Here is an 11947-nt window from a genome sequence, read left to right on the forward strand (position 1 = left end):
AGGACAATATTTTTCACAAAAATATACACAAGATGTTACGAAGTTCACCGGGTCATCTACATAGGTAGTTTAATTATGAAAATATTTTCACTACAGAAGATGCCATCTCTTTTTTTTAAACTACACAATATTACGTAAATGAACAATATTTTTTACAAACCTCATAGTATAAACAGACTATTAAGAACTAACGACGTTCTGCAAACGATTCGGGATAATCTTCACTCGTACATCACACGGTGATCCCGCAGATAAATACTCGGTTATCCTTAAAAATAAGGCGGATTAGGGACGATCGACTTGCGATTGTAGTGCGACTTTTAGTCTCGCGATAAACTGCTTTTCTGAAATGTAATAAATATGCCTGTTTGGAGTGTCAAAGTTGAACCACTTTTTTATATATAGTGTAGTTACCTGTAATAAAAATACAGATATTAAAAATTATTTTGCCAAAAATTATAATTGTGCAAAAAATACATTATTAATTTAAAAATCTATTAACCCATTGAGCCCCAAGCGGCCCGATCTGTCCCAGATACAATAGATTTTCTATTGTGTCTGTGGTTCCGGGGCTTGAGTGATGGTTATCCGCTAAGTAATGTTTATTTATTATTACATATATTCAATATATTCCGCAAAATATTTCATTTTACCTTCGTCTCATTTTGACAATTTAAATTATGAATTCCCATTGAAACTCATGAACATAATTTATCGGTAGGTATTATTAGCTAGCTATAAATATATATAAAAGCATATTCTCAATTGTAAAAAATGTAACAAATGAAATATAAGAGTCCTGATACGCCAACAAATTTCATTGATTTATTTTATTCACAGTCCCAAAGTCGTCGCGCTATAACAACCCTAAACCGGTGTATAAACATTGCGAACTGAAATATTGTAGCTTCAGCAACCGCCAACGGTCGTACATATTAGGCCTTAAACCCTAAACTAACATATCATATAACCAGCTTCAATTCTACTAAAGAACAAAGCAAAATCTACCTTATCCCTTTAGGAATAGAGGTTAATATAATCGCAAGGGATAAGTTTGCTCGGATATCCGTGTTAGTTTATTATTATAAGCTTAATCACGAAGGAAGTTGGGAGCTAAGTGTTGGTTTTAATTTTTGATATATCGTTATTGGCTGGGATTAGACGGTTGAATGCTTTACATATGAGTTTCAGTATTACTAGCGTAACAAATTGCTACCTTCAATGTGTAATAAACGTGAAATATTATGAACAGTCGACTATTTGCGTAGGTATCATTAAATTGAATTAGCTAGAGAAGTCTTAGGTTTTTAGTCTAGCTAGTTTCAATAGAGTATATTTTAGTTCTCAGAGCATTCCACCCGTCAAGAACTGTCATATTATGTCCTACTGTCTCAAACTATTTTTCTTAAAAATTTCATCTTAATCGGTTTAGTGCTTTAGGCGTGAAGGCAGACAGAGCGACAGACAGAGTTACTTTCTCATTTATAATATTAGTAGGCATCAAATGATAAAATTAAGAATAATTAAACCTCCTACTACCTATTTTGTGTCCGAAATTCTGCTATGAGGTCTTATGTCAAAAGGTCGAATTATGCCAAAAGAGCGGCTTGGTAAAAGACAAGTCTTCTTTGTTTACAAAAATCATAGTAAATATTTTTATTAACATTACACAGACATAATAAAATTCCCTATAATTAAAGAACATTCTAAACTAATTCCTTTCTTTAACTAGACCCTTACACATTCCATCTAATAAAATATGTTCCCAATTTGTACAGTGATTTGAAACGTAAAGTTTGCAGCCAAGTGTTGAGCGTTCGGTTTATTAGTGGCCGGCTAAAGCCGCAAGAGTGGCGGAAATGATCCGAATAAATCAGGGCTAACTTCTCCCTTGGGCGCGTACTGGGTGCAGAAAAATCATTTGACGAAATCTAACTTGTTTGTGCTGTAGTTAAATATGTGTTCAAATTAATTCTGTTAACATTTATACTAGGATAGTAATTTGATTATATATTTTATAATTATATATTACATCGTCAATAACTCAAAACCTCCATTGTAGGTAAATCAATCCTTCTAATTGATGCCTACTTTGCATCTGATAAAATTCAAGATATTTACAGATCATAACATAAAATGGATCAATTAAATCAAACATCAATAACTCAACGCTACTTTATTTATTTCCAAAAAAATATTTTATCACTTTGCAGTATATTATGGCTGAAAACAACACACAATAAAATCTAAACAGCGATGTTGCTGACGCTACACTCAAGCGTATTCATTAGTGGTGTCATTAATTATTTTTTGTTGATCCCACGGCGGTACTCTGTTACAGTTTCATTTTAAATTGCACATTACAGTTGCTGATATTATCTACACAGTGCATTTGTGTTTATTATATTTTTAACCGTCGTTTCTCAAAACGACGGAGCTTTTTGCTTTCCTTTATTATATGTGGTTTATGCTTTGAGTCATTTGATAATATCATCCCTTTCAAAAAGCATCAATATTAAAAGGGCTTTTTTAATGCAATTAGACAGACTGCTAATTTAAAAATATACCTACCCAACACCTAGCCTTAATTTAAGGCTTATTACGCTTAATACAATTAAAAAAAAAACAAACACACACGCACAGACAGTTAGCATTACATAAAAATACGATTTTCAACACTGATAACTGGCAAGCCTCGGAAAATCCACACATTACTTCACAAAAGATGGCAATCACTGAATAAAATTTAACGAAAATTAGGAACACTAATTGAAACGTCGCCAACCCTTTTTAATTAAGTCACTATAAAGCATAATTCAAGCCAAAGTCTGCGGTGTAAAGTTTCATGTTAAATTCCTATCATAATTAATAAATTATAATATAATAGCTTTATTTTGGGGCGATTTTGACAACTTCCGGCAATTGTTTACACGAAATGCCTGTTAATCGCCTGACCCACTTCAATTGGAACGGGCGATACACACGTGAATCGATTTGTAAAAAAATTAAAAGTAATTTGTAATATTAAATCAAAGTCTCTAGCAAATTATTTAAGTATGACTTAATGCCGATTCTGAATATCAGAAAAATACGCTTATTCTACATATATAGGTACTTAAATGTACGTTGTGTAAACTTAAAAAACTTAACTTATTTCGGTTAGGATTAGGATTGTATATTGAGTAATCTCAATATCTTGTTCAACATATTTTACAAAAGTATTCGTCTTCTCAAGTCTCTTATCAAAAAATTATATACTTACACATTTACTAAATAATGAAATGACAAAATTTATTAGCGAGTTTTAAATTATTCTTATTTCCTCACAAAATAAACACATTACGTTTGCGGAAACATTTGAAAACAAAATTTAGATAGGGCTTAACGAATACAAAAATATAAATACGTGTCACTAATTCAATGTCAGTGAGAGCCAAACAAATGGCTGAATTAAAATAACGACACTTAATAAAGCATAAAACACGGCAATTTTTCAATATGTCTACATCAAAAGACCAGCACTTGGTCGTATTTTTCATGTTGAAGAGAGACATTCGTCGGGTGACAAGCTATACTGATCCCGTGGGATCCCTAATTTGGGGATAACATGCTGCTTGATTTTTTTTTTTGTTATCATGGACCATAATATACTTGTGGTAACTATATATATTGTTTGTGGTAACCTTTAAGCATATAGTTCCAATTATTATTTATTAAATTAGGTACATTGCATGTATAAGACACTAATAAGTTTAATTAAGTAAATAAATTATTTTCGTAAACCTATAAATATAAAAATTTACAAAAGAATGTAAATCATGCATTGAATAAAAATATGTTTTAACAATAAAATACAATCCACTTAAATATTATTATATAAGACAGAAAACAATATCATAAAACGTAGCAAGAAAATTGTCGCCACTTTTATTTTCGAGCTTATGTTATTCGTTTTAAATATATTCAATGTAGGGTGACATTACGTCTCAATCCCCAGGGACACCATTATCCCGAGAGGATATTTCTAACTCGTTTCTTTGTAATTTGTCTCCTAATGGAGGTCTATTTTTCTTCTTTAATTATAAACCCGTTTACTTTAAGCGGTTAGACGGTTTATTTATGTCAGTCTCTTTAGCCCACTATAACTTTTAAATAGCTGAACAAATTTGGATGAACATTAAACTTTAGAAATCTGACAGAAAGTAGGATAAATTCCTATTAATAAAATTACAGGAGAGAATAAACTACTTCTACATCTTAATTATGGAGACATCAAAACAACATTGCAGGAAAAAGCTAGCAATAAATAAAATAGAAAATATGTATAAGTTATTACGAACATCTATCCAAACAAATGAGTAGTCATAAAGTATCTATACATATAATAAAATCGTAGGAAAGTCAAAACTGTACATTGAATATTTTTTTAAAAGAATACATAATCCATGATCTATAATCGATATAGAAGCCAAAAATATAGTTTTTAGAATTTTTGTCTGTTTGTCTGTTTGTCTGTTTGTCTGTTTGTCTGTATGTTTGTCCGAGCTAATCTCGAAAAGTACTGCATAGATTGACTTCAAATTTTGCATGAATATTACTAACAGGTCGTGTGAGGTTTTTTTAAACATATTATCATGCTATCACCTCCGGGGGAGGAGCTGTGAACCTTTACTTTTCTTACGTATTCCGTGAACTACGACAGCGTACAATCTAAAGACTCATGTTTAAATGTTGTTTTTGAGTAAGCCATGCTATTATCTAGCTTTACACTATAAAAACTACGTCATTTACGTAATTTGGGCAGAGAAACTGTTTAATGAATCTTAGTACTATAAAGACAAATTTGATTCAGCGCCATCTATGAGATTTCGTAAAAATCAAATCAATTTACATGTTAACACTACTGAACACAATGTTAAAAATTAATAATTTAAATATAATTATGTTATTTATTTATTTAACTCTTTAACCCATAATAAATCTTCCCTTCCCTATAAGGTGCGCTTATATAATTCGTGTGAATATACTACATTTTTAAAAGTGAGGGTAGATGTATATTATTTTAAGTCAAACTAGACACCATTACAGTTAATCTAATATTGATTGTGTTCATTGGTTACATTTTTAAAAATCTTCGTGTTTTAATAATTCGATCACGAGGCGGGACTCTAATACAAAAAGGTTAGTTCGTTGATAATTATTATTCCTTCATCATTTACATGTTGTTAGTAAAAATATACTTTGACTGTTAATACTTTTGTTCAGTATTTATCTGTATGATTATTGCTTGGTAATTAATATATATTCATGTCGTATACCTAATTATAAACATAAGTGTGATGTGAAACTAGCTGGATTTATTTTTACACACTCATAGTCTTATATTTTGTGTTAATGTTAAAATAGTATTAATAGTGTAAATCATAATATTTTTTCAAAGTTAAAAATATTTCCTTTTTTCTGATGGTGTTGCCATCGAATTAAACCGCGCTGTCGTTTCGTTCACAAAAAGTCATGTTATTAGGACCGAATATGTAGCCGCCTCAACTTACGGAAACGAGAGTAACCTGCGTTGTCTGTTAGTTATTGTATAGTCGAATTTAACGTTACATGGAAATTGGAATCTAAATATATGTATACCTACTTATATTAAATCTGTAGAAGTCAATTCTGCACATGAAATATATTTCCTAAATAACTATCACGAGGTGATTAGAGATCGACATCGACGTCAAAAATGTTTGTCCGTCTGTCTGTCTGTATAACCGTTATAGAAACAAAAACTACTCGACGGATTTAAACGAAACTTGGTACAATTATTTTTCATATTCGTGAGCAGAGCAGCAACTCCATTTTTAAGCTTTCGTCGCGTGTGCGTTCTTAATGCGTGTATCTTAATGGTTAAAGCTACACAGAAATCAAGTATGAAAGAAATGTTCTGTTATATTTCTGTTATATAAAAAATATCTCCCGACATCATAAATGTCTATCTTTTATGGTTGAGCTTAGCTTTCTGATTATATTTGTCTACTAGCTGTCCCCGCGACTTCGTTCGCGTGGAATAGTGACTATGGGACCTATGACCATGGGCTCAGGGTGGGGCAACAATAAAAAATCATTTTTATTTTCATGCTCCCACTCCCGCGCCCACTCGCACTCCCACGCCATATGCCACGTTCAGTCCCAATCCCACGCCCACGCCCACTCCCCTTCACAATTAGTACCTACCAGATCAAAGCCAGGGTAAGCGCCCCACCCAGCCCCACCGTGGCTACGCCCATGCTGAATTACTATTTAACATACAATTATTGAGTAAATACGTACAACCATACTGTACTGTTGTACTACCATAAATAATTAAAAGAATTGTTATTAAAATTTCTTACTAAACTGAGCTAAAAAACTTACGTACCAAATTATTAAAGAAAATCAAGAAATGAAATGCCTAACCTATACCAAATAGTTACTACATATTGTAATTAAAAATTATGATTAGTATATAATATCGAAAATCAAAAAAGAAATGCCTAACTAATTCTACGTAAAATTTCTTTTAAATTATGTCATATTATTTTTTAGGAACCAGGGGGGGGGAGAGGAGCAAATTCTATTTCCTTCCTTTCTTAAACAGATGTTTTTAATAATCTATGGTGTAGCCAGTAGCCACTGATCAGCTTAATCGATACTCAGTTTTTATCAAATCCAGAAACAAATCCAAATTAGATCTTTCCTGTCTCACGCACGTAACTAAAGGCTGAAGAGAGAGAGAGCACGTAACTAAACCGTTTAGACGAAGAAAAGTGTATAGAAAAAGGAATAAATAATTTCATAAACTTCCCGACGATCTTTAAAAATAAATTATAACTTTCATTTTTTTCATTCCCACTTTTACCCCTATGTAGGTATAATAAGTGGATGAACCAATTTTGATACACTTTATCTAAGAACCAGCGTCGGAAAATATTCTGCCTAACAAAAAAAACCGCATCTAATTCGGTTTACCTGTTAGCCAGCTACGGTGCCATAGACAGACACACACACACACACAGAAATACATAGCGGTCAAACACATAACACCAGTCTTTTTGCGTCGGGGGTTAAAAATATAATACGACATAATTTAAAGGACATTTTATGTGGAAAATTTACCTATACACCAGGGTAGATAATTTTTGAAACAAAAAAAAATCGCAGTAGGATGAAACCCATTAGAAAAGGATATGATAAAAATGTAAGGAAAAATAAATTACGGTCAATCGGAGTTCGGGAAGTGGGAGGGGGGGAGCTTTTAAGAGAAAAAAATGGTTTCTCTCGATTTCTCGATAATAATAACACCTGCTAATTTTTTTCTACATATTTTAATTGTACAGACATCACTTTTCCACAATTTTATTATATGTATTGATGATGATGATTGAGATTATAACACTCTTAGTCCGTTTTAATTTTTATTCACCCGCATCAGTGCCACCTTTTTTTTTTTTTATTATAGTGGGGAAATCTTCTTAGATACCCCCGGCTCCCGGGGATGGAGCCGTGGTTATGTCGGATTTCTACCGACTAAAACCCCACTCTGTTCCATCGCGCTGCTTTGGACGGAACTGCGGGAACGGTTACGACTCTACCGCGTGTCCCGCCCAGCAGATGCCCGTTTCCAGGCCCACCACTAAAACCCCCCTCGCTGGTGGCTGCTGGAACGAAGGCTTACGCCACCAACGCGCAGACAATGGATCTTTCCCCGCTCCATCATCCGCGTTCCCCCGAACCCCCGACCCCAACACCGTCCGGCCGGAGGGTGCACGCCGGAAGGTCCTCCGATGTGTGAAATACACGTCGGGGGACCCTCCGGCGCACTTTTATAGAGATTACCTCGCAGCCCCCTCCTCACCAGAGGTGGCGGCCCTCGGTCCGGCCCCACGGACCGGATTACGAGTTGGCAGACGGCCGTTTTACAGCGGCCGCCGCCCCACACCTCTCTGCAGGAATCTCCGCGCGTCATCACAATGACGCGTCGGGATCCCGCCCTCCGCTGCACGGCGTGGCTTGCTAAACCAGCGAGCCCGCCGCGCCGCGACCTCTGGCCGCCATCCACCGCCGCATAAAAGCCGGCTCCTCTCTGGCCCACAAACAGGACCTCTGCCGTCGGGTCAGTCGAGGCTTTTTAACCCCAACTGCCGTTCAGCGCCACCTTTGCCTAGTGGACACGGGGTCCGCCAAGCCACGACCTCTGGCCGCCATCCCACGCCGCACACAGCGGCCGCTGGGCCACACCTAGCCCTGGCCGTCGGGCCGGTCGAATCTCCCCGACTCTAAACCAGCCGTTCAGCCCCTCGCTGGTCCAATTTCGCTTCACTCAGAGGGCCATAACTCTGAGCTACTGAGCCCCTCCGCCGCGACAAGGCCTGGACCGTTGGGGGGGGCATCAGTGCCACCTAAAAAATCTTTATATATCGAAATTCGAGCAAAGTTAAGAAAATGAGAAATAAGAGTTCTCAAGGATCGTTAGAGATAAGAGGCTTACTATTGACCGAAAACAACATGTGTTATGCCGAACCTGAAACCGCTTCACAACGAGAATTGCGGCTCACAGCTGACCGCGAACGGCATGTACTATCCTGTGAGACCGAAACCTTCACTGAGGGTATATATAACGTCTCACAGCTGATCGCAAATGGCATATTGTACTATCCCGTGAGACCGAAACCCTCACTGAGAGGGAATTACGTCTCACAGCTGATCACGATCGTCATATTTTATCTCGAGAATTCTGAAACTTTTACTCAATATGAAGACCGTTTGACAAATAATAGGGTGCACCATAATATTATTCGATCTCTCGAAGATGAACATGAGCATAAGCAATGACTAGAGTAGGGACGCGAATATTACCATTATTTGAGACAAGAACGATTAATAAGTTTGTTTAATGAAAGATTAAGAATTGAAACTATTGGTCTCTTTAAACGGACGAATAGCGAGAGGCCCGTCTTATTGCAGACAGATTTCGACATAGTCTTAATGACTTAGAGGTAAACATAGAAGATCAATCTACAAATTCGGTGGTGTGGTCCGACAAAATAATATAAAAGTGGGTTTGCTTATAACCTCACAATTGATTACATATCATCTTCTGTATAGGCGATATTAACGTAGTATGTTCTTTTTGTAATGCTTTAAAGTGGAGTAAGGAGTCGGCTTTCGTTTGAAGATACGCCGGAACCTTTGAAATCACTACTTTTAAGTTTTAGAGGAACATGTGCAATCTAAACAGTTCTTAGACAATATTAGCTCTTATAGTATTGCGTTTTAAATGATCCTTTGGTGCTCAACAATTATTAGATGCTCCTTTCATTCTTACTTTTAAGATACAAGGTCAAGTTTATCATTTGATAGGATCCCTTTTGCCTGAAGGCCAACCTAAGTTTCTTTAAATATATTTTGTATTCGACTACGACGAATAATCGAATACAAGAAATCAATATTTCTCGAATTTAAAACTGAACTCATTTCACAATTTTAGAACATGTTAATTCATCAGGTTAATCCGTATATATGCGTTTTAAATCGACATTAGAAGCTTTTCCTCAAGATGGTGATATTAATATAAAATTGGTATAAATGCCGATAGACGGAAGTCTATCAGCACTCAGGAATTCCCTGAGCGTGTTATAACGCCCAGGCCGCAGTATTACAATTTTTCCTACAGTAGGGCGACGAATGTATTTTCGCATAGCAACGGAGGGGAACTCGTGGGGGGTAAAGTGACGCGGGCCACGTACCACAAACATGTTTAGTTTGTGGTACCGAGCGCGAAAGAAAGTCATCGTGTTTTTAGTAAAGTTACTATGTAAACTAACGTAATTTATTACTTAGGTACATATTCTATAATGGCGCGCTCAAACTGTTAATCTACATTTAATTTAGATTATTATTTTAATTACTAAGAAATGTAGAATTTAAATCACATTCATTCATGTTTTCCTCAGATATTCGATGTCTATGATTTTCGATGATTTTAAGATTTTCTTATCAGAGAATTCAATTTTAATGTAGTTAAATTTTATAAGAGACAATTAAGAACATTCAAAAATAAAGTGTCACGTATTTTTTTTAAACGACGAATGACGAAAAACGACCGAATCGCGGACGAAGTCGCGGGCAACAGCTAGTCTCAAAATAATATCATAAACAAAATCATAACGATAAAAAATCCAACAAATAAAATATAAACTAAACTCTGTGAATATAAAAGATGAAAGAGAATAATTTCATTTCGCAAATTTAAATTTCATCAAACCTCATAATGTTTTCATTCGTATAAATCACACAAAAATGTTAACTTTCGAGAAAATTTTACGAGAATAATAAAATTGAAAATATATCACGAAGGCCGCGCCGGGCAATTTATAAAAATTTCTCAAGAAATAAGAATCTAAAGAATAGTCCCAGAAATAACTCGGTAATAAAGTGCTCAATCGAATTAATCCATTCCTAAATTATGTGACAATAACATATTGTCGCTGTGCGAGTCGACGCGATTAACCTAGCCGTGGAATCTTTATTTATTGTGGTACAACTACAATACGACTGGCAGGAAAAGGCGAAAACGTTGCATGCTAAATCGGTCCCTCTCCCGTCCGAATACAACACATTTCGGCGTCCACAAGTTTTCATTACTGCCGGCGCGTTCGCATCTAACATAAGATTTTTATAGCTACCATCCAACAATATTTCAGGCTCAGAGCGACTATTATTGAAAACTGAGCGTATCGTGTTTGCCCCACAAAACAGGCGGTATTAACCGCTGAGGCATTAAGATATATTCGAGGCAATTAAGAGAGAAAAAACTGTGAGTAGGGGCACACAAATGTCGCAAACTATCATCGCATGGGAGCTTTGGATCAAAAATAACGATACGCTTTTGATGCTTGGAATTATATAGAGATGATGTCTATCCATATAATTTGACTAATTAATTAATGTTATTATGAAAATAAACCTTCTGGTACATGTAAAATAATTTATGTAATTCCACATTATTCTTATTTGTAAATATTGAATGATTGAAGATACCTAATTTTAAGAATATCATATAGACTCACATTATGTTCCAAATATCCTACCTATTACCATTAAATATTAAATATCATTTGCAATATTAAAAATAAATAAAAATTAACTCGTAAAAACCATTCACCACACAACATATTAACAGCTCCATACAAAACATGCACCACAATTTTAACAGCTCCATACAGTTCCATAGTGTTGTGGCGTGACATATCGACAAACAGATGGTCGGCGAGCGGCGTCACAACATCGACTAATTTATGTCCTCCTTAACGCCCGGCCCACCTATTAGTTGCACACAGTATATTTCATGCGCTGTTGTAGTGTGACTATGATTTGTACTGACAAATAGTTAAATTTTAATATTATTTTTAAATAAATGTGTTTTTTATTTATGTAAACTTAGAAGTTTGATAAAATAGTTGCTTAAAGATTTCATGGGTATACATTATTTTTGTATGGTGAAAAAACTATTTTAGTTTCCATAAAATTATTTATGTATTCGATCGTAAAACTCTTTTTAAACCAGAATGAATATAGCTTAATTATTATACACTTAAGTCTATTACAATTTACATTAACAAACACTATCACTAAAGGACAGACTATATTTTCCAATACATACACAATTAGACTAAGAAGTGCATCCATATAAAATCATCGTCACCCGAGGTTTCCCCAGCTGAGATATCAAATAAAGCTCCTTTTTATTTCTGGAGCGCACCGCGACTAACATCCCGACGGCTTTCATCTTGTAAATGTTATTAATCGACATGACTCCCGGACGCGTCGACAGTGCTCCACTGTGCGACTTTAAAACCACAACCTTGTAACACAATCCATTGCTGTTACTTTAAGTTGACGCTCGAAAGTCCTA

Source organism: Colias philodice, chromosome 10 (assembly GCF_061535455.1).
Source record: "Colias philodice isolate Cphi_HAF_F1 chromosome 10, ilColPhil1 Martin Lab GWU primary, whole genome shotgun sequence".
NCBI classification, from domain to species: Eukaryota; Metazoa; Arthropoda; class Insecta; order Lepidoptera; family Pieridae; genus Colias; species Colias philodice.